Below are 24,578 nucleotides of genomic sequence, written 5' to 3' on the forward strand. Positions count from 1 at the left end.
ACATAGAAAAACTAACCTTTTCTTACCTTTTCTAGTGAAGGTCTCTTGCAACAGCTTCTCTTGTTGAAAACACAAGAGAGCTATACATTTCTTTATCCCTCTCCCTCGCTCCCTCGTTTCCTTTGTGCTGAGGTTGAACCTAGGGCTTTGCATATACTGAACATGTGCTTCTGACACAGAGCCACAAAGCTCCATCAACTCTGTTCTGATGAGAGAAAAATATTCAAGATGTCCTAAAGGTAATTTAAAATGGCTGGAGTGTATAAGAAAGGAGAGGTCAGTAAATAGGATATAGGCTTACAACAAAAGTCTGTTTAAGTTATTAGGTGTCGATACTCCACTCAATTTCCATTTTTATCACAAGGGCCTCTTTATGATGCCAATCTATCCAGAGGCAAGAGTCATTTTGCCTATGGACTGCAGGTCCTTCCCAAAACTTTCTGCCCTCTACATATCCTGCTTTTCTTCTCTAAAGACACTGAAGATTCAGCATAAACTTTTCCTTGTCTCCCAAATTTTTCCTTTTAGCTCTGGTCTAGCACACGTGCTCCAACTGCTATCTGGACCCAATGCAACTGGCCAAGGAACATGTCCTAGAACTTGTTGCTTTTTGTGACTAACATGTAGAAGCATTTGATAAACATTCTCGTTTCAGAGTCCCCTTGATCTCAAGAATTTGGAGTTAATGCTTCTTGTCCCTGAGCCTTTCCCCTCTGATCCAGAACGGTTCTTTTTTTCTAAAATGCCAATGGAGGGGGTTAAAAGTTAGTCAGAAAATAAAAAACAAAAATAAACAAACAAGCATACAAATTTAGAGATTTAGAAATCTCTTGACCAGTGCTCCCTTTTCGAAATGAATAATTTCTAGTCAACATGTGCTTCTAATGCTTCTGGGATAAACCCTCCTGATAATAGCAGATGTTGCAGGGTGAGTCAAGCAAACAAGTACTGGACCTTTCACAAGAATGGGCCAGAAGATGTGGAAAAGCAAGTTGTTGAGAAGCCTGTGAGAATATAAGAGATAAAAAGGTGACTTTTTTCTAATCATGCCTAAGTCTCCCTTTTCTGCAAAACAGTTGAGCTGTTAAGTTCTACACTAAGGCACGCATGCACTTTGGAAAGGTAATTTGAAAGCGAGTTGAGCCATGACAAATAGGGACAGCTGGCCTAATTGAATCATTTGATCTAAGACAGCTCAACTTGGAGTGTGCTCACTGCAGCCCACACTGATATTAGGGAGGGAATCATTAGCCATGAAATCATGTCGCCTTTCCTGACTACAGCGTTTTTTGACATGACAGCGATAGGAGCCTGCCTTTCATTAGAGCTCCAGAAGTTCCGTGATCTGTCAGAGAAACAGAGGACCTTGGAAAACTTTCATGTTCAACCTCAGAAAGTCAGGTTCCCCCAGGGCTCACAGAGCATTTCAAAGAAAGGCAGGGTGTGTGCTGGTAAAGGCAGCTCGCACAAAGGTGCATGTCTTTGACATTCACACCTGGTGCAGAGAGGAACCAGCTCTACCTCTGTGTGACTTTTCTCTTTGCTGTAACAAAACACCTGACAGATACAACTTAACTGGAGAGACGTTTATTTTTGGCTCTCAATTTTATAGGCTATGGTCCATCCTGGATGGATGGCACAGTAGCTAGCGCTCCATCTGTGGTGGCAGGAGCTTGTAGTGGGGCTTGTTATATCTTGGCATCTCAAGAAGCAGAGAGCCAGACAAGAAGCAGCTGGTGGTAGTCCTCATGGTCCATTCTTATGACTCTACATCTGCTGGCCAGCTCCATGTCCGAAAGGTACAATTGCCCACACAAGCGCTTCACCAACTGAGTTATCTCCCCAGGCACTTGATTCCCATTCTGGAAAACTCCCCGAAGGTATGACTGTAGGGTGACTCTGGTTTAAGAGTTTGGAAGCTACCCTAGAATGTACCAACAGTTTTTTCTATTGTGGAGTTTTCCTCTCAATGCTCATGTTCTGATATAATAAGATGTTTATATAATAATAATAGTGTTGTAATAATGTGTTATAATAATAAGGTGTTTCTCTACCACCTACTTTCAAGTCTTACCTTTAGTCAGTTTTGTTCTCTCAATTATTTTTTTTTTCAGTAAATATTTTCATCACGACATGTGTGAATAATACAATAACAAAGAAATGAGCCAGGCTTAAGACTAGCAATGTTAAGGAGTATCCAGCCTTTTGATATTGTGATCTGGTGTCATCTTCAAACGTGTTATGCTTCATTCTTGGTTTCTTAGAAGACATGTAGGTTGTAGACCACATGTTAGACAAACCTGGTGATGACTTTTTAAAATCTCATGCATGCACAAACATAGAAGCTACATTTTCAATGCACCATATACTTACCTATGTTAAAAAACTAGTTAGTATGAATCAGGTCAAATCATTCATGTTCATTGAGTGATAGCCCAGCTGAAACACAGCATATGATTAAATCATTTTCATGTATTTGAAAAATAAAAAAATGAACAGTTAAAAAGACTTTCATACACCTGGTTCTGCACTCTCTAGTTAGGTCCTTTTCTGCTCAAATTGCACTCTGTCCATACAGTACCTAGAATCCTGTGAAAGGTCTATCACTCAAGTATCCAAAGCTCCTTGATAGGACAATAGAAAAGGCTGGTAGAAGAGATAAAGTTTGAGATGGGCTATAGGCTCTTCATGGTGAAGGGAGGAGACATTGGTCTTCCAATGGCACTGTGGGCAAAGACTGAAGAACTAAATTATTTGTCAGTAATCACCTCACCTCCCAGGACCATTTTATTCTACTTAAATCAAGCAGTCAAGTTCTAGTATCACAGAGAAATTTAATCACCAGAATTTCCCAGAAAATGAGCTGGTGGGTCATGATAAGCAAGAACATGTTCATAGGTGTTCTATTTTTGCTAATATAACAATACAGATTTGCACTGGTATTTCTTTTTTCATATTTCACCTTCCATAATTTTAGCTAGCTATGGTTAGCTGATCTGGAATAATAAGTGAAAATTATAGAAGTAAACAATCTGTAAGTTTGAAATTGTTTTTGATCTGAGTGATATGATAAACCCTAAGGCAGTTCTACTCAGAACTTGGTTCTACTTGTCTAGGATATCTACCCTGTACAAAATACCCACCTACTAGTTAGTAACCTACTCTCAACTGTCACATTATCTCAATATCACAGTGCTTGCACTAAAGAAACTTTTATTTTACTTATCAATAGCCCCAAATCACATCATTAAAATTACCCTATTATATTACCAGTTAATAGTTTTCACTGAACCTAACATAAGCTTCTCAGTAAATAAACAGTATAAATAATATTCAGTGCCGTCTGCAGTTTTAGCTATTACTGGGGATGATAGAACACAGAGCCTTTATTGATATGCAGAGACTATTATGGATCTTTTTGTTTCTAAGAGAGAAAGATGAGTGAGGAGAGGTTATCAATAAAGAGACAATATCACAGTGAATTGTAGAATATGTGTGGGACACAGAATTCTAATGACTCTCAAAATTCACTAAAACACACCAAAGATTTTGGCAACTAAAAAGACAAGGTGGGATTTTGTACGAAGCCGTGGTCAGCGGTGATACATTCGCCATTCCAAGATGGCGCGGACATCGTGTCCTTCCCACTAGTAAACAATGGACTGCGCAGGTGCAAAGGCAGAAAGCCCGCCAAAGTCACTGGCCAATCCCGAGGCATAATATTGGATAATGAGTGAACAGCCAATCAGAAGTGAGCACATCACTCTAGGGTGTATTTAAGCTGTGCCTCTTCCTGTCTTTGGCCCTTCTGCGGTCTTTCCACTTCTGCTGTTACAAGTAAAGCCTCATTTGTAGTAATACCCGATCACTGCCTCCGTGTCCTTTTTCGCAGGCGAAGGGGACACGAGAGGCGCGCAAAACCCGAGAGTTTCAAGGCGATGCGGAGGCCCCCAAGTTTTGGGGCAGGTTAAAAGACTACAGGATCAAGGTACACCTCTGGAAGATATGCCTGGGATGGAAGCGTTTGTGGCAAGTGGATTTAAACTCACCGCTGCCGCTCCACTAGCTAGCCTCTTGCTTACATTACATTTGTTTTTAACTTATTTGTGTTGTGAGAAAGAGAGCCACTCTAGCATACCAGAACCAGGGCATGTTAGCCGCCATCAGGCCAAAAAGCCTGGGGATCAGGCCAGAGAGCCTGGGGAGACAGAGTACTCAAAAGGAACAAGGGCTACTGCAGAGCTCGTTAAGCTTAAGGACCCTGCACCGGCAGGTGGAGAGAGAGTGGAGGACAAAAGGACCCTCCTTTATGACAGAATCTTTGGGGAACCATCTGAGCTCTGCTACCTGTGGCAGCTTGCAGCCCGGCAGAGCGAGAGCAAGAGAGCGTGGCTCGAAAGACCACCAGAGGAGGGAGACAATCTGCTCTGGGAAGCGTCATACCGCTGGCAGGCACACGGGGAGTGCCCCCCTCGAGCTTAGAGCAAGCAATGCCAGTGATAGAACAGATGATCTTTGAAAATGCCACAGCTGAATGCGGTTTGGGAAACACCCTTACTAACGCAGGACTAGCGGCAGCTAATTTACAGAGGGCTTTGGTCCTTCTCCAAGGTCAGGGATGAGATAGGCCCGCGCCATGGCCAGGAAGGGAGATGTTTGTGCTTATTCCACAGGTGAAAACAATTCAATTTGGGTCCCTACGAGGCTGGTTTAGATTGTGAAGAAGGAAGCCAGATTGCAAGATGATGACCCTGATTCTCCTGACACTGATGTTCGATTTGGCGATAAGTATACCACTATGAGACATAGTTAGATCTTGGCCTGTTCCCTTGCCAGTACATTCAAATGCTGCAGTACCGCCATTGTTTACAGCTATTGAGTGTTACTTGGTTGCCCTGTCCTCAGGCGCACCCTCCAGCAGCCTGAGTTATATAATGCTACAAGTTTTCCATTAAATTTTACACTTTGTTTTGTGGCAGCAAAACTTTACAGCATAAAGGTAATCTACTTGGTGTTGATTTTAGATAGAGAAAAGATACAACACGTGTCTTTTAAGGTTTACAGTTTAAATTTAAGGTTCAAAATTAAAGCCAAAATGCACAATTTGGCCTAGCCAAGCCTCAGAGAGCAGGCAGAGGGAGGTTAAGCGCATTTATATTTGAATTAAGACAATGCAGACTGAGCTACAGAAGCCCAGGTACTAAGCATTCCTTTTGTTCTGAGTCTTCAGACCAGATCCTAGAAATGTGCTTACAGGAATTTGTTTCTTATCTTCATTGTTTCTTGTGAGAAGAGGGATAAATCTAGACCCAAAGACTTTACAACAGTCTGTGGGCTAAAAGTTATGATTATGCTGGAGAAATTAAAATTATGCCTACTTCCCTCCATGAGCATAACTGTACCTGCTGATAAAATACTGTTCAAATTATTTTAATTCCTTTATATTCAAAGTTGTTAAAAATGAGATGCTTTGGATTCCTCTAATATATGTAACAATTATTAGAGAATAAGGTTGGCTTTTATCCGATATATTCATTGGACTAAAAAAGATTGGTTATTAAATTAATCCAAAATAAAGTTCAAATTTAAGATTTATACAGCCTAACTTGCCTACTCCAGCTGCCATTTCAGTAAATGCTTATATACCTTCCCTTTATGTTTTATACCTTCCCTTTATGTTTCTGGTAAAGGTGAGAGATTTACAGTTAGTAAATTTATTCATAATTTTTAGGAGCCCATGAAGCAATATTTGTTAGAAATAATTGCTTCAAAAAATGGTTAATTGTTTTACATTTTATATATATAAATATTGTTGCTGCTTTAATACAAAAAATTAAGAGGTTAAATCTTTTAGTGTATATTATTCATTGTGTGATACTTTATTAGTGGATTTCTCTAAAGAAGTTTTTTCTGCAAGCCATTGCTCCAATATAACGAGCTTTAAAAAATTTTAGAGTACTTGTTACTCCAAAAAAGGATTCAAAGACAGTGTCTTTCAATATTTGAGACCTCAGTTATATCCTAATCAGATGGGGCTAGAGAGATGGCTCAGCCATTAAAGGCTAGACTTAATTTAAAATATAAAAGCTGAACTCCCAGCAACCACAGAGTGGCTTACAACCATTTGTGGTGGGGATCTAACGCCATCTTCTGACTTGTGAGTGTACATGCAAAAGAAAATGGTTTACTTTTAATCTTGATTTGCTCTTAGTGATTTCTAAAAGTTGTTAAGAGATATTATTTAGCTAAAACCTCATCTTAAGCTTACCATAGGAGGATTTAAACCTCTGTTTGATGTTTTCAAAGGGATGCAAGTCCTAAATTAAATCATATGTGTATTTTCTTGAGTTTATCCTGCTTCAACACAATTAAATTATGTGTTGTAGCCACTGTTTAGAATGTTAAAAAGGGTGTATCTGCCTTTGTCTTTTGAATGGTGTGTTTCATGAAGTGTAAAATGTTTCAGCTACATGATCTAATATCTCTAGCTATTTGGATAACATTAAAATTAATAAGGTGTTTAGGAATGCATCTGCACAACCGGTGTCGGTGTGTGTGGACCCTCCATTTTTCTTTATGTTATCCAACTTCAGAATAATTCTGATATCTTGGATTGTAAGAATGTTACATGCCTTTTGGCACAATGTTGGAATGGATCACTAGACCTAGCCTTGGTTGTGCATGTGCCTACCTTTGTGCCCATCCCAGTAGAAGCTGATCCTGAAACTCTCCCTACTACATCATTATTGAGACATAAAAGAGACTTTGATCAATCAGAGAGTTGATTTGCTCCAGGCCCATGTGGAGCAGCTCACGGATGTGGTTCAAATAAGCTGCGTGTCAGCAACCCCACATCCAGGTATTACACCTCTGAGATTTGTGAATGATATATTTATTCAAAGCCATAATCTTTCTACTTATTTAAAAGGGAGTTGGACTGGGGAGTTTGACCAGGTGAAACAGCAATTGCAGATCCGGATCTTGAGCCTTGATGGAGTGCGGATGGACCTCGTTACCCCTGGTGATCTTACTTCTTGAATTTCTTCTGCCTTTTCCTTCTTTCTTAAATGGTGGGGATAGGCCAGTTTGGTACAGCCCTATGTTGTGGATTAGTATTCATGATGGTTGGTCTGTAAGCTCAGAGCCCAACAAAAACGTGACAAGGCCACTATCACCCAAGCACTCGCAGCCTTGGAGCAAGGATCTCCCCCTGAAATTTGACTATCTAGGCTAAGAAAGTAGCCGATGACTGAGACCCTCAGTCGATGCACCCCAAGGGTTCAGCCCATTGCACTGGGTCGATGAGAGGTGTAAGTCCAGCCAGCCCTTGCCTAAATAGCTGTGGTACCTGAATAGTAGGTTGACAGCCTTTGCACTCCTGGGAGCTATACTCCATTGCACAGGGACGGGTGTCAATTTCTCTTTACTTCCCCTTAGCCCTTGTACCCAGAGGACTTGTTTCCATTGCACCTGGTAGGGTAAGGGAGAATCTTCGGGCTGTAAGCTCTTGATCACTTATTCCCCCAAGATGGAGTTTGCTTGATCGGGCTTGAGTTCGAATCTTGATTGGTGCTGCACTTTATAGACAATAGGCTGTTCCATATTAATAATTTAAACAGGGAGAGATGTAGGAAGCCATGGTCAGGGGTGATACATTCGCCATTCCAAGATGGCGCGGACATCGTGGACATCGAGGTGCAAAGGCAGAAAGCCCGCCAAAGTCACTGGCCAATCCCGAGGCGTAATATTGGGTAATGAGTGAACAGCCAATCAGAAGTGAACACATCACTCTAGGGTGTATTTAAGCTGTGCCTCTTCCTGTCTTTGGCCCTTCTGCAGTCTTTCCGCTTCTGCTGTTACAAGTAAAGCCTCGTTTGTAGTAATACCCAATCACTGCCTCCGTGTCCTTTTTCGCGGGCGAAGGGGACACAAGAGGCTCGCGGAACAGGATTTTATTTTTTTTGAAACAGGTAATGAGTCAAGTTCTGCCTCCTGAATGGTACTCATGTACAGAAGCAGATGGTATATCAAGGATGCAGGAGCAACTAACTTCTGTGCCACACTGTATAAAGGGCCTTTATTATGTCCCCTTGGTTGTCATAACAAACTGAGTGGCTCAAAACAACAAATTAGTTCTTTCACAGTTAAAGTTCAGAAAGCAAACTCAAAGTTGAGATGTCAGCAAGGCCACTTTCCATAACTGTTCTAGAGAAAACTCCCCTTCCCCCTTGTAGCTTCTCCAGGTGAACCTACACCATTCCAACTTCTGCCTCCATAGTATTTTATGTATTTTTCACTATCTCCAAGAAGCTAAAAGCAACTATGCAATTATGCTGTTATAGTTACTATGATCACAAAATATAATCCATCTTCACCTGATATTTCTACACCAGAGCTTCTGACTTCTTTGTTCAGCCAATAGTTATTAAGGTGCTGTATCTTGATACCTTCCGTATCATGACATATGATAGAGCATCATTTGGTACAGGTGAAATGTCTCAGGGAAGAGTCAGCATTCATAGGCACTTCACCAACACAGGACTTCTCAGGTACTGTGCACACGGTACATACAGTGACTTTTGTTGGGAGCCAACTTTTAGCAGAAAGCAGCTATCAGCTTTGCAGCCATCTTGAGCCATATACCCTGACATGTGACTTGTATTACAATAGCCTACAACAGCTGAGCACACTCTGATAACATCTTGCTTTGGATACCCAGGACTTTCCTTGGGTGTGTGAGATTAAAGGTGTGTGACTTAAGAGTGTGCCTTAGAGATCAGATTTAGAGACAAGACCTAAGGGCATGATTAAAGGTGTGACCAAAAGGCATGGCTTAGAAGTGAGACATATAAAGGCGAGAGCCAGACAGAAGAGACATTGGAAGAATCAGACACTTTAGAGAGTAGAGAACAATTTGGAGGATCAGAGAATCAGACACTTTAGAGAGTACAACTTAGAGAACAATTTGGAGTAACAGAGATTCAGACACTAGGAGTAGGAGTAGACATTAGACACCTGGAAGAGAACAACGGGAGTAAAACTAGGAACTAGGAACTAGGAACTCAAGACTTGGGACTTGGACTAGGAAGAAAGACTGAAGAATAAATGGGATTGAATCACACTCTGGTCTCCATTGTTCGAGTCCATCCTCACTCTCTCTCTCTTGCTGAACCCCGACCCAAGGACCAGAGCGGCAGCTTGGGCCAGGATACAGTGGCCGCCAAGCACGGAGTGGAGAGGGCCTCAACATTTTAGGGCACCCAAAGTGGGGTAGCCTAGGCCCCAACATTTTTGGTGCTCGAACAGGGACTAGTGCGGTTCTCAACAGACTTTCTCAGCCTGGGTCACTCTTCTCTCTCAAGCCAGTGGTACTTTCTTCTAAGAGAATCTAACATCTGCCTCATTATTTTATAAATCTGTCATTCACCATGGCTGTTATGACTTTTATGGTTCAGTTGTGATTGTTCTAAATCTTAATCAAGGCCTTCACAGAACTCCTACCATGCACTGCTGGATGTCTTTAGACTCTGGCCTTTCTTTTCTCTGTAATCTCTCAATTTCCATTCACTGGCTTTGAAAGAGTCTAATAATTCTGAGTGATCTTAGACACTCTGTCAATGTCCCTTTCTTCCCTCTCCATTTGTTAGTGACACTATTTGCTTATCCATTTCTCTTGCAGTTTTATTTAACCTAGGATGGAACACTCTCTCCCCTTGTGTGCGTTTTCTATCTTATTTGCACAAATTCCCTCCCTCCCTTCCCCCTCCCCCGTGTGTGTGTGTGTGTGTGTGTGTGTGTGTGTGTGTATGTGTGTTTATCAGTTTTAATATTCCAACCAAGGAAGTATTTGTCTTGTTCAAAATTTCAGAGAGGTTCGCCTATGCTTACTTGGTCTTCAGTGAGGAAATATATCAGAGTGACTGGAACCTGGAACCTTTGACCTCTGAGGAAAGAACCAGATAATTGGTATCTACATTTGACAACCAACTTAAACAGCAAGTCAAGATGGCAGGAAATATGGTTTGTGTGCATTTTACCTATAGGCCAAGTAAGTAGGGACTGATGGTCATGAAAATGTCCTACTAGACACCCTTGCACCCTATAGTATCTAGTCATAGTGGTGTTGATAATACAATATCTACAGCATTATAATTTCTGAGAGCAGATGCCCAACCATCTCATCATCTCAGCCCTGGGTAGTCACTTAGCAAATATAGCAGAGCAAAGATTAATGAATTTCACAAGAACAGGTTTCTTCTTCAGTTTAGAATATAAAAAGTTCAAACAGCCATCCGAATCTATGGCATTCTAATGCAGAAAAGCTGCCAGTGTGGTAGATAGCTATAACACCCTACACACTGCAGCCACCTGCACTGAAATACCAAAGGAAGTCACAATTTACTTCCTAAAATCTAAAAGTTCATTAAATATTAGTATAATTTAATGTTTTCCAGATTAATTTGAGATTAATTTACATCCAGGCATTTGTACAGCCCCAGCAGTATCTCTCCTTTCTGTCATCTCTATCATCTCCCAGACAGCAGAAAGGAGAAAATGCACTGTCAAGAAGGACCATGATAGAGTAAGTAGGAAGAGATTTAATTAAATGACATTACATTATCATTTCCTAAGAGGTAAAAAAAAAAAAAGCATAAATTTGCCAACAGATAGAGCTGTATACATATCAGGAAGTCCGACCAATAAAAACTTTACTGATCTTTGATTAGATATTATTTACTTAAAAAACAAAACAAAAACGTTAGAGATCCGGAAAAGTGGTGTTTACGGACAGCCAGGACTTCAATGCCAATGCTCAGGTTACCCCTTCCTTGTCACCTGTTAGAAATGTATATTTATGCTAAAACAACTTTTATTCTTAATTCATTTTCAGATAGAATAAAAGCAACCAATTGTTCATCAATATTTAGCATCTCTCTCTCTCTCTTCTTTTACACAGTTGTCATTACAGCATTCTAGAATTTTAGAAGTCAAAGGAACTAGAAGGAAAATCTAACCCCATATGAACTTTTACTCAAATGAGATCTTACATGCATATCTGAAAACAGGTCTAAGCATAGCTGCTTTGATGGTATTGTGTAGAATCTGAGCCTTCTCCCAAATGTCCCCATCCCAAAAGACAATGTTCAAGTACTGTGCATCATTCCCAGAGTGCTGCAAACACAATTCCATGCTACAATTTAATGCAACCTCCCCATGTTGCACAGGAAGAATTAAGAGTGGCAAGCCTAACAGACTAATCCAGTTCTACCAAGAAACTAACAAGAGAATCTTGCTGATTCTGATGACTTGAATTTGATCCCAGGGATTTATTGTTTAAAAGAAGGAATCAGCTCCCAAAAGGTTTCTGCTAACCTTCACATACACACTGTGCATACACACCACCGTCCACACATATATGTGCAACAATATTTTTAAAAGAAATTAAATTCTACACAAATGGAATATTCAATAAAAATTGAAATGATTATATAGGATTTATGAGTTGTGATAAGGGAACCTTTACATTTTCTTTTTGGATTTTTTTGTGTGTATGAGTGTTTTTGTCTGTATGCATAAATGGAGGTCAGAAGAGGACACTGGATGTCCTGGAACTAAAGTAATAGAAGGTAGTGAGCCACCTACTGTGTACTGGGGACAGAATGTAGGTTCTCTGCAAGAACTGCAAATGCTTCTAACCTCTGAGCTATCACTCCAGCCCTATATGGACCTTTATAAAAAGAATTATGCAAACTTTAAAATTTCAGCACTATTTAAGATATTACCAATAATCCAAGAAATACCAGCCAGGTGGCTTCCTCATGATCAGCAGCAATTTTCTTGAATCCAGTGATGCTGTGTTCAAAGTATCTGTCAATATCACTACAGTCCCAGGCTGATAAGGAGGGTGATGAGTCTCTGAATCCATTTTTTAAATCTCTTGCTGGTTTTGTACATTTTATAACACTCTCCTTTTGCATTGTATCCTAGGGGCAGGCAAGGCATTGCTTTTTCTATGAGCCAGATGATTACCCTCATCAATAGCTTTGCTAATTTTCATTAGTCACTCCATTAGCTACTGTTCCTTTTTCTCTAAATATTATAATATATTCCTCTTTCATGTATGTATATCTTCTTAAGTCTCTAAAAATCTTCAATTTTCAAAACTGCACAATCGACCTTGAAGCACAATAATTCTTTTTTGCCTAATTATTTTCTGAACTAACCACTATAATCCCAACACTCCCCCACACACAGATATTTACAATACAGACAAAACTCAGAGTAGGAGAGTGTGTGAAGAACAACTCCTACCCAAGCTCTGAAGGTCTCCTCCAAGATAGGCACTCCTGTTGAATCAGCAACTCTGCCTTGGAGTTTTGTCTTATGGAAACAGTACCAGGATCCACTTGGAAAAGGGTGTCTTGACTAAAAGCCCAGTACACTTTGACTGTCAAGGTTTGTCCCCAACATGACAGTGTAAACAGAGCAGCTAAGTGAGCTGATGCCAATTCTTTTAGCTTGTGTCAGATGATACTTCTTGAGAAGGCCCTTTGTCTACATGGAAGAGTGACTATAGACAGGACCAGAGACATTTAGGTCTGCAACACACCTTCTCTCGGAAGTACCCTAAACCTATGCAAGTAAGGAGTGTGGAAAATATTACTGAAATCCTTTCTTAGACACGTTCCCCCTTTTAATTTTTCTAGGATCTGGTATGGCAATTATGGCTCACCTATGATCTGTTCATGTTCTTCCTTCTCCAGCTCTGGGACCCACTCATTGATCCTCTGCCAAAAGCTCACATGGGAAATCTGGTATCACTTCTAGTCTGAGAAGAAAAGTCCACAGAGCCCTGCAGGTTCTACTTTCTGTGTGGCAACTGACGGGCCATGAGTTCTAATGGTGCTTCCCCATGCAGTGAGGAGAATTCTCTTAGAAGAAGGCCCCTAAGTGCAGAGCCTCCTGCTGACCCCTGTGGGAACATATGACTGTAGGTCCCTTGTTCTGGAGGGTGTCCCACAAAGATCTCCCAGCTGTCTCTCCATGCTGAGCTGGTCCAGGCCCGGGCTGGGCCAATAAGAAGCCAGCTAGCTGGCAAGGAGGTAGCTTGGTGTCCCAGACAGGTTCCGGGAGAGCAGATCTCTCCCTAAGTGTTACAGCTCTTGTGAAAGAAACTCTCAGACACCAGGACGATTCTTGAGCACTTTACTTCCCCTAAATAGAGCCCTTATTTACAGTTTAAGGGTGGGTTAGGGTCTGGCAGCAGATAATGCCTATTGGCTTGGTCTAAGAGCTTGGAGACACCTCATCTACATGTGGGAGAGCCTGAGGCACTGTTTATTGTGACTGATGGTCATAAACCTCTCTGTGGGAAGGGTTGTTGGAGGGCTGAAGCTAAATGAACAGAACCAGGGCCTGGGAGCAGAGCTGAACTCCTGCCGTCCAGTAAGTTTCTGGGGTTAGAAACTCATGCTCGACCAAGCACCCAGCTGCTTCTCACAGCCCACCGCCCCACATATGACTAGAGCCAGAAATAAATGTTTGCACTTTGAATCTTTGGTACAAGAGCATAGTGTCATCTGTCCTGACTAATAAAAGACACAAAGAAACTGAGGAGGAGCAGCAAGAGATTTGAAGCCAGCAAAGGAGGGAAAGCATGTGATCAGAGGTGTCAAAGTTGGGGAGTATTATTAACATCAGAAGAAAATTTCAATAAGATTTTGTTGTTCACCGACAATCCTTCCATCAGTCATTTTATTCTTAAACACAGCTCTGCCTCGCTTCAGCAATCTCCTTGGATCAAAAATGCACATACAAAAACATCTCATCATAAAAGTATAAACCTGGAATGTGAGATCCAAATGCATATTACAATCAGAGCAAAATATTTACATTACGTAAAACATTAAATAAATAAACCATTAGAAAATTCCTATTGAATTGAGCAAATGGAATCCAATGGAACAGCTGTTAATATTATCTTCCCCCATAAAAGGAAACCTTGATGACTCATTTAGAGCATCATAAATTATAGCTTTCCCCCTGCTTGGTACAAACAGTGTTCCATCCAGTCTGTCATTTAGTATACACTACTAGACTCTGGTTCATGTTGTTAGTAGCTCAAGAGCTCACCTGCTATTGTCTCCAGGACATACATACCCCTGTCTCAGTACTATTCAACCCAACCAGACAAATCCACCAATCCCAGGCTAAAAAAATGTAAGAATAGTAATTGCAATTTAATACTATTTATTTGTTCACAGGCCAAATATAGAATAGTATACTTTAGAATAATATATGCATGTGCATGCATGTATACAATACACTATGGGAAAGTCATGAGTTAGCTAATCTTAAAAATGACGAAAATGAGTTGAAAGTGTGTATTTCTCTGTAGCTATAGGCATTTCCCTTCCTTTGGCTAAGATAATCCTTTATTTACATTGGCTTTGTCTTACTTTTTTATATTTTTGGTTGTGAGCCTAGCCTTTAACGGCTGAGCCATCTCTCCAGCCTGTGTCTTACTTTTTAATTTAATTTTTATTGGATATTTTATTTATTTACATTTCAAATGTTATCACCTTTCCCCATTTTGGCCCCCCCCAAAAATGCCCTATCACATTCCCCCTCCTCCTGCTTCTATGAGGCTGTACCCACCCACACCCATTCCTGCCTCCCTGCCTTCAAATTTCACCACACTGGGGCAGCCAGCCATCACAGGACCTAGGACTTCCTCTCTCACTGATGCCCAGCAAGGCCATTCTCCACTACATATAGAGCTGGAGCCATGGGTCCCTCCATGTGTCTTCCCATGCTGGCCGTTTAGACCTTGGGAGCTCTGGTTGGTTGGTATTGTCTCTCTCCCCATGGGACCACAAACCCCTTCAGCCCCTTCAGTCTTCTCTCTAACTCATCCATTGGGGACCCCATGATCAGTTCAAAGGTTAGCTGTGAGCATCTGCCTCTGTATATGTCAGGCTCTAGCAGAGCCTCTCTGGAGACAGCTATATCAGGCTCCTGTCAGCATGCACTTCCTGGCATTCACAACATTGTCTGTTTGGTGACTGCACATGGGATGTATCTCCAAGTGGGGCAGTCTCCAGATGGCTCCTCCTTCAGTCTCTGCTCCACACTTTGTTTCTGTATTTGCTCCCATATTTTGTTACTCCTTCTGAGAAGGACTGAAGCACCCACACTTTGGTCTTCCTTCCTCTTGAGCTTCATGTGGTCTGTGAATTGTATCTTGGGTATTGTGAGCTTTTGAGCTAATATCCATTTATCAGTGAATGCATACCATGTGTGTTCTTTTGTGACTGGGTTACCTCATTCAGGATGATATTTTCTAGTTCCATCCATTTGCCTAAGAATTTCATAAATTCGTTGTTTTTAACAGCTGAGTAATATTCCATTGTGTAAATGTACCACATTTTCTGTATCCATTCCTCTGTTGAAGAACATCTGGGTTCTTTCCAGCTTCTGGCTATTATGAATAAGACTGCTATGAACATACTGGTGTACGTGTCCTTGTTATATGTTGGAGCATATTTTGGGTATAAACCCAGGAGGGTATAGCTGGGTCCTCAGGTAATGCTAGGTCCAATTTTCTGGCTTTGTCTTCCTAACCTCACTCCTTTAGTGACCATCAAGAAGGAGTAAGCCAGATCTTGTCCTTCCATATCATATCTAGTGAATTGTTCCCTCCATGACTTGTGCTTCCGTTTCTAAGGCATCTTCTGTGAGAACCCTGTTCTGTTCACAGACCTGTGACTGCTCTACAAAGCAGGTAAATGCCTTACCAAAAAGAGGGAAAGACTGTCTTTCTACCTTTTTTCTATTTAACATATGTGTTCTTAGCATACTTTGTGTGCAGTAACATAACATGGGACACTAGATAATTTATAAAGGTCAAAAATTGGAACCTCCTATTGGAAGCTGAGAATTATAGATCGCAGGGTGGCATTTCTTAACAGATCTTTGATATATGCCTACTCGGAGGAGAGAAGAATATGAAAGCACAAGACTAAGAGAAGGCAAACTAAGAGCCAGGTTTGTTTATAAAATGTACACTTCCTCCATAAGAACATTAACCTATCTATTCTGCTCCCACCTATCAGCACTCCTATACTAGGAAGCTTCCACACATAGACTTGGAGACTTACAGAAAGCACAGCATCAATAATGCTGCCAAGAATGAAGAACAATGATATTTGTAAATGTTTGTATCTGAAAGTGGAAAGAAAAAAAAGAAAAACTCCCATGACAGATTCTCCCATAATTGTTTCAATAGAGGTACTGATTAAAGGATTTATCAAAGGATATATTAGTAACTTTCAGGACTCATACAGATAGACTCTGTGAGAATTTATATCTTGGGAAGATTTAGATTTGAGAAACCCATCTAAAACCATAAAACCATGAGTAACTCTTACTAAACATTCTGTTTTGTACAAAAAAGAAATCTTACCAAAAAAAAAAAAAAAAAAAAGGTGAGGATAGGAGATGAAACAGAGACCAAGGTAATGGCCAACCTATAAAAGGCCCAACTTGAGACCCATCTTATAGGCAAGCACCAAGCCGAGACACTATTAATAATACTTAGTTATGCTTGCAGACAGGAGTCTAGCATGGCTATCCTCTGATAGGCTCCACCGAGGAGCTGACTCAAACAGATACAGACACCCACAGCCAAACAGGGATGGAGCTCAGGGACTTTTATAAAAGAACAGGAGAAAGGACTACAGGTCTTAAAGGGGATAGGAACTCCACAGGTAAACACTCAGAGTCAACTATCCTGGACCCCTGGGGCTTTTACATACTGAACCACCAACTAAAGAACATACACAGGTGGCATCTAAGACCCCTGCACATATGTAGCAGATGTGCAGCTTGGTCTTTGTGTGAATACCAAACAACTGGAGCAGGGAGCTATCCCAAAAGCTGTTGCTTTCTAGGGGCTTTGTCTAGCTTCAGTGGATGTGCCTCGCCTCACAGAGACTTGATGTGCCAGGGTCAGGGGATACTCAAGGGTGTCCTAGAAGAGAAGGGGAGAGTGGGGGGGGGATTGTAGGAGGGGTAACTAGAAGGGGGCAGTGAATGGGATGTAAAGTGAATAAATGAAAAACTAAATAAATAAAAAAGAAAGAATTTGATGGTCACAATATGAAATAAAAATTGAAATCAAGATCAACATCTAGATTGTAACAACTGTGAATAATTCTCTCTTGTACCTGTAGTGTCATGACAGGAGTAGGGTTCTCTGGTAAGACAACAACCAGATAACGAGCAGAACCATACCCCTCCTATCTCCCACACTTTATTAAAAATAGCTTTGATCACATGGTGTGGGTAAAGCTAAGAAAAATCCATGTAATTGGTACACCCACACTGGGGAATGGATGCAGTCCTCTAGTAAATTTGAACTTACACTTTTCTCAGTATTTCTATACGTAAAAATGTGCCTGACACAGGAGCTGAGGAGACATGTAGTGGGGAAAGTGCCTACTGAGCAATCATGGGGACCAGAGGCAGGCGTGGCTGCTTACATGCCTGGAACCCCAGTGCTAAGGGAGAAGACTGGAAGTTAAAGGTAGAGACATAAGGATTGCTAGGGTGTGCTGGCCACCAACAAAACTCTAGGTTCAGTGAGAGACCTTGTCCCAAAGCAATGGGGAGTAAGGTGACAGAGTGGTACATCTGACATCTTCCTGTGGTCTCCATATGCACATGAGTGTATACACATGCACATTTATACATCTGCCATATATATCACAGTAGGAACATGTATTTATGTTTTTTCTGGTAAGTAGTAGATGCATTGGCTAATCCTTCATCTTATATGTTACACTCTTTTATAACTATTTCATATAGAAATATTTAATTTGATATGTATAAGAAATCCTTTCTAAATTCTCAAGGAATCTTTCTCAAAACCTCAGATTTAGCTCCTTTCAGCAAAAATCCAAATCAGCATACATGCAGTCCATGTAGATCTGAGAAAAAAAATTTCAGAAGAAATAGTAGGTAGTGCTTCATGAGTTATCAAGACTTTTATCAGAGATCTTAGAAGCCTATAAATATTACCAACAGTTGAGAAACCCTGATGTCAACTCCATTCAATGCATGATCAAAATAAGCAACTAGGTAGGGTTGACTTTAAGAAAAATGCAAAGTAGAAAATAAACCTTGGCTACATTAGTTTATAAATGTGTGTGCTGGTGTAGATTGGTTATTCATACACTGTTTTGTATATTACAGCACATACTAGGAATGTAATATTATTTATGGGAGTCAATACCCGATAGTTTCAGAACAATGCATGCAATTTGTGTTAAGTGTTATTTATGGCAGAAGATTTGCTAGCCTGTATTTTAAACTACAGAAGCATTTCCCAGCACAGCCACGGTCACAATTTCTTCTATCAGAATACCTTCAGGCAACCAAAGTAGTGCATTTGTTAAGCTAGCCATGGCAAGCCACAACAACCTGAACACCTGCTGCAAGACAGAAATTTCTAGTTACTAATGTAATCTGAGCATGTTGTCTAGAGCAGACCCACTCTGCATGAAACATGTAGCCAAGGAGAGAAAGGCCTAGAATGGAATATTCAAATAGGAAAGAGTAGGTGGGCGGCTACATATTGGTGAAAATGGAACATCATGTAGAGAAATGTGTTCCTTCTCTTTGAATTTACATCTTGTACACAAATCCTATAATTAATACTTGGCCATAAGCAAGACTTCATAAAATGGCATTGAGGAGAATTTTTCTAAACGGTTGCTGTATGCAAAGCTCCTTATCATCAAATCCTGGCTAAGATATGATATCTACAATGGCAAAAAGAGTATAAAAGTTGGTATTCTGAATGAAAACCCTTAACCTCATAAGCCCATTGGTTTCTGTTGATTCTCTTGGCCTTTATTCAAGAAGAGTTGGCATGGGTTGTTGCCTAGCAACAGCATGTAGTGCACTTTTCTACTAGCCCATAGAAACACTGTCTCTCTGGACCTCCTGCCATTCAGCATCATATTTTTGTTAGTGATGACAATCTCTGAGGAAATTTTATGCTTCCCTTCAAATAACTGCTGGAAAAAAAAGGCTTTTTTCAGCACCCAGCTCTTTATCATGGAGTATGCGTGTCTTAAGAGGGATCAACACAAGAAGAAGCATGAATTATCAACCCTCAAATTCTGACCAGTGGCACAGTAAGGCATGTAACCCTATCTATTATTAAAAACTGCAACAAATGGTCTTTGAAGAAAGTATGACAATTTAATACCATCCATGCCATGCATTCAAATATTTGTTTTCCATGTTCTGACATTGTCCTAAGGGGCACAGGATACACTGACCCTAGCTTCCTAGACTTCCCTGGTTATTCTTTAATGCCTCTGTACATTATAAAATCAACTATAAAACAAACTAGTAACACATCCAACTTGAAAGTCCTACGCTTCTAAGCCAAGAAATACTTTCAAGGTAGTTGGAGAAATGGTTCAGTGGTTAAGAGTCTGTACTGTTCTTGCAGACCACCTAAGTTTGGTTCTTTGCACCCACATTTATCAGTTTACAACTACCTGTAACTCTAGTCATAGGGATCTGATACGCTTTCTGGCATGCATGAGTACTTGTACTTGATGCATGTCTATTTGTGTACACATGCCTGTGTGTGTGTGTGTGTGCTTGTGTGTGTGTGTTTCACACGTCAATCTACATATGAACCAAATGTCTATTTAAAAAATTCAGAACATAAACCTAAATCCAATCAGCCTACCTGCTTATGAAGGTCGAGGCAGCATATTTTGGGTCTTGCATTCGCTAGCCTCACCAGAGAAGTTTTCTTAGGAAACAATATAGCCCAATTTCATCACATTTAATCCCAGGTGGATGCTTGTACACCATTAGACTGAGAATGTTTTCCCAAATCCTATGTCAAATCACATTTAAACAAAAGCCTACAGCAACCTTATCAAAGGAACTCTGAGTTCTTATCTACCTTATGCATACAAGACATGCTAACAGCAGCAGCCAATATACCAAGACTCCTCTGTCAACTTCCTACCAGATGGCCCCACATTGAGTACCTTTCTTTGCAAGGCAAGCAACAAAAACCAACTGGAGCTAGTGGAAACTCTAACAACAGCAATGAAAATGGAAAATAGTTTGTTATCTCACAACATTAAAATCAAGTCCCAGGCTTTGGGATACAAAAATTACAGATTTGTCTCTGAAGAGCAGTCATCAGTAGGACCCCTCCCAGGCTTTAGTTCTATCCAGCCAGGCAGTATAAACCAGTCACCCACTGCTGAAATAGCTGTCCAATATGAAAACAAACATTTCAGAATCTTCATCTCCAAAACAGCTTGTAGCTAATATTTTCAAATGATAGAACATTTAAGTGGGCTTGTTCCATCTTTAAAGCCAGTGTACAGTTTTGGCACTTTACCCAACCAACCTGTAGAAAATCATCTACATGCCAGAATATATGAACCCCACCATGGTCTCTCCAAGTTAGTCAGATAGAGTTCTTACCTAAAAGTAAGCACCTCTTCCCTTGAGCCAGAGCGGTGTCCCTGCCAGTGCTGCCCCTGGCCTTAGCAACACAGAGAGAACACTCCTGCCAGGCACGACTTATTTACTTTAGAATTATGCCTGCCCCAAACATCACTTCAATGGCTACTATGGTTTTAAAGACAGCTTACTTATTGATGTAGCCTCTTTGCTAAAGAATTTTCTGCCCCAAGAGCCCAGCTGAGGTTTAGAAGAGACAACCTCTTCAGAAAAAGGATAAATTATTTCCAGAATGAGTAAAGGTAGATGGCATAGTTGGGCAACCCCTTGAAAGTCAAAATCAGGGTGTATTGACTTACTCCAAACTAACTCCTCCTTGGTCAAAGAAAGCAAACTTTAAACACAGAAGGTATTTCTCATTTTACTTTTTAGGATTTTAAAAGGAGATAATCCTGCATGGTCAGAAGAAACTCAAGAAGGGCCTGGATTGACTTTCCTGGCAGCCCTCAGCTCCTCTGCTGAACAAGCCAGTCAGAAGCTAGTAGATGGTGTTGTCTGATAAAATGTTCAACTGGAAAAAAGTCAGGCAGAGGATTGAATTAGAGCCAGCAACACTCAGGAGAATGAGTGGGCATGTGAGGGAAGAGGGGGGTGCTCAACCTGAACAGACCTTGAGTTTAGCTGCTAGTAAGAGTGCACTGCTGTACAGGATCACAAGCACATCTGCATGCTTTCGCACACACGCGTGCGCGCGCGCGTGCACACACACACACACACCTGATCTACCTAACTCTACAGCCTGGTCATCACCCCACATATTATGTTAAGCTCACTATACTATGATCCATCCACAGAAGCCTCCCTCAAGGGTGACAATCTGATCTGTGTCTCTGTGTCTACATTGCCATGGATCTTGTGGACCCTCTTATTTTTATGACAGATGTGGTTCTATTGGGCCTAACTTGGTATGGACTAAGGGTTTGCATTTCCTTACAAATTCTATATTGGTGCCATAATATGATAATATTAAGGGGTGGACAGTTTTAAGAAAGGAGTCAGCCCTGCCTCTGCTCTCCACATGTGCATACAAAGCAAATGCTGCCCGTCCAACACTCTGCCAGGGCCTTCTTGGTCTTGGACTTTATAGCCTCCAGACATTGATGAGAAAATGTTTGTTGTTTAAGCCACTCAGCCTATGACAACTTGGAATACCATCCTGAATAACTGAATATCTAACCTGGTTTCTATGAAGACACCCTAGTCTCTAGGCCTGAGACACTCACTGCCTGTTCCCACTTCTGTATTTTTACTGTGTCTTGCATTTCTCTACTATGCAATAAACAGATTTCTTTTTTCTTTACTCTCCTAACAGACTAGATGCCTCAGCCTGCTGGCCTTTTCATTTTTAACTTTGAGCACAGTGCCTAGAAGATCTCTAGGCTTGTCCAGTGAGTTTAAAGAAACTAATACCATACAAATAACTTCTGTGTTAGGAAGTCCAGAAAGTACTCCCATAAACACTTAGTTTCAGCCAGGCACTGAACTATGTGATTTTGTATGTACAATTTCATTGCACCTTTCCCCTATCACTGCAAAGTGTGTTACTAGTGTCCAGCATAGTTGCAGAATCCAAGGCTCAAAAAAAAAAAAAATGAAAAGATTCAGCCAGGACCACATAACAGAAAGTGAAGGGCCAAGGTTCAAATGGATCTCTTCCAGCTCCTGATTTTTATAGTGCTTTGTAAGTGGACTCTACTTGTAGCAAGTGTAATATTCAGTTTTAAAATTACACTATGTAAATTAATTTATCATCAACATTCCATAACTTCACAGTTTCCATTCATATTAGTCACTGAAATTTTCAGTCCTAGAGGGAAGCAGATGGTTAAGAAAGAAGAAACTGGAAAGTGTGGTGTCAATGTCCCTACCTTGTCAAAGGCAACTAGCTTCATTGCTCACCCTCATCATCCTCCTTCCTGTTAACACTTTTCTTTCCAACAAGTACTTTTACTTTTCATGTCTGATGTGTGTATTTGTGTGCATATGTGTGTGTTTGTGTGTATGTGTATGCATGTACACATGTTCATGTGTGTCTACTTAGTTAATTGGGATTGCTTACATGAGCATGAGTGGTGGACTTTACTTCAATAATTACTTATAGAGAAACCTCATGAGCCCTTCTCCCTTCTCTAATGAAATTTTGACAGGTTCAGTCTATATAGGCTTTGGGTAGGTAACCAAAATCCAGTGAGTTTGTGAGTGCAACAGCTATGCCATGTCCAGAAGACATGTTTTGAAACAGATCTCCTGGATCTTCCTAGATCCTCCTGCTCCCTCTTCCATCACGTTCTCTGAGCCTTAAGATGAATGATGCTAATGTCCCATTTGTCTTATTCTTGTCAGTTCCACCAGTCATGAGTCTGTCACTAATTATGGCCTGTAGAGAGAATATCTTGTGTATTGTATGGATGCATCACTTGTCAATTAAAATGCCTATGGCCTATGGATTAGGCAGGAAATAGAGGTGGAGCATCCAGGAGAAGAAAAGATTCTGGAATAGAGCCTGACAGAGATTTGACATGAAAATGTAAGGAAAAGGATGCATGGTACCTGAGCACAGGGAACTAGCCACATGACAGAATGTGCATTAAAATAAATTGGTTATCTTAAGTTATGATGCTAGTCAGAGAAGAGCCTAGATATATGGCCAAGGTATTTATAAATGTATTTTTGGGTCTGAGCCTTATTTCTGAAATCATGGAGCTGGGAAGAAGAACCAGATCATAACTTTAAAATGGCCCACACAAGAAGCTTTTCTAACAAAGACTGAGAGCAGCGTGAACCTATGAATAGAAATCTTTCAAAAGCAATGACTGCATATCAACTTAGAAAACTAATAGTACCAGGTTCTCCCCTAGAGCTTAGAATCTCCTCTGTCACCAGCTCTTGACCAGGTTTACAAGATTGGCTGTCAAATTCCCTTCTTTGAAACAGGCCTCAAATCCAATCAGAAAACTGTTGGTTAAACCCATACAGAACATTCCAAGTAAGGCTGTTGAAAAATCTATCAACTCTCAAGCAGCCCACGGAGCACTTTCTGGTACAGTGAAAGCTGGTAACATGGAGAAAGCCTCAAGCTCAGCTCAGCTTGATTTCTCCATGCCTTGTTGCTGCATTGTGTGGTGTCTTCAGTAAGAAGGATAACCATAAACTTCTGGTTACAACCAAGAGCAATGGCAGCAATTTGCATTGGTTTGGGGGCCTATGGAACTTCATGATCAACAATTTAAATTTTTAAAAATGGAGGCAGCAGAAGTCTTCCTATGTAGCCTAGGCTGCTTTCAAACATCCAGTGTTCCTGCTTATTTTCCCGAGTGCTGAAACAACAGGCATGTGCCATCATTCTCAGCTCCTGACAGGTTCTTACTTTGAAGCCCAGGCTGGCTTCAAAATAGCAGTCCTCCTGCCTTGGCCTTCTAAATTCTGAGATTACAGGCATGCCCCACCATCCCTGCCTGGAAGTCTTTTTATTTCTAGTAAACAAAAAGCCCCTAGAAATGAATGATCATGATACATAAATATTTTTCAGAGTTAGTTTGTTAACTGATGTAAGAACATTACCCTAAAATTACTTCTCAAAAGTGATGCTAATAACCCTATGATGTCACTCCGTGTTTAATTGCTATCTCATTCCCACGAAACAGTTACTTTTATGAGGAATAAATTTTTCAATTTTACTGAAAGTATAGGCCACAGTATAACAAATATTCCTATTCCAAACACTCACAACTAAACAATCTCAATAGTTCATCATATTGAAGATTTATAATAAAGAGCTAAGACTGAGGACTAACCATGCACAGGCAGTATTGCAAGTGCTTTACATAGATTAATTTGACTAAATCTTGCAAATCCCTATGAGACAGGGCTGTGAGCTTTGCAAAGTTAAATTTAAGGGGTCTATATTAGTATTCTAAAGCTGCCAAGAAGAGCGTCACAGTCTGGGTAATTTAAACAACAGAAACTCATTTCTTCACAATTAGAGAAGCTCAAGTTTGAGATCAATGTGC

The sequence above is a fragment of the Arvicanthis niloticus genome, chromosome 4 (genome assembly GCF_011762505.2).
Source record: "Arvicanthis niloticus isolate mArvNil1 chromosome 4, mArvNil1.pat.X, whole genome shotgun sequence".
NCBI classification, from domain to species: Eukaryota; Metazoa; Chordata; class Mammalia; order Rodentia; family Muridae; genus Arvicanthis; species Arvicanthis niloticus.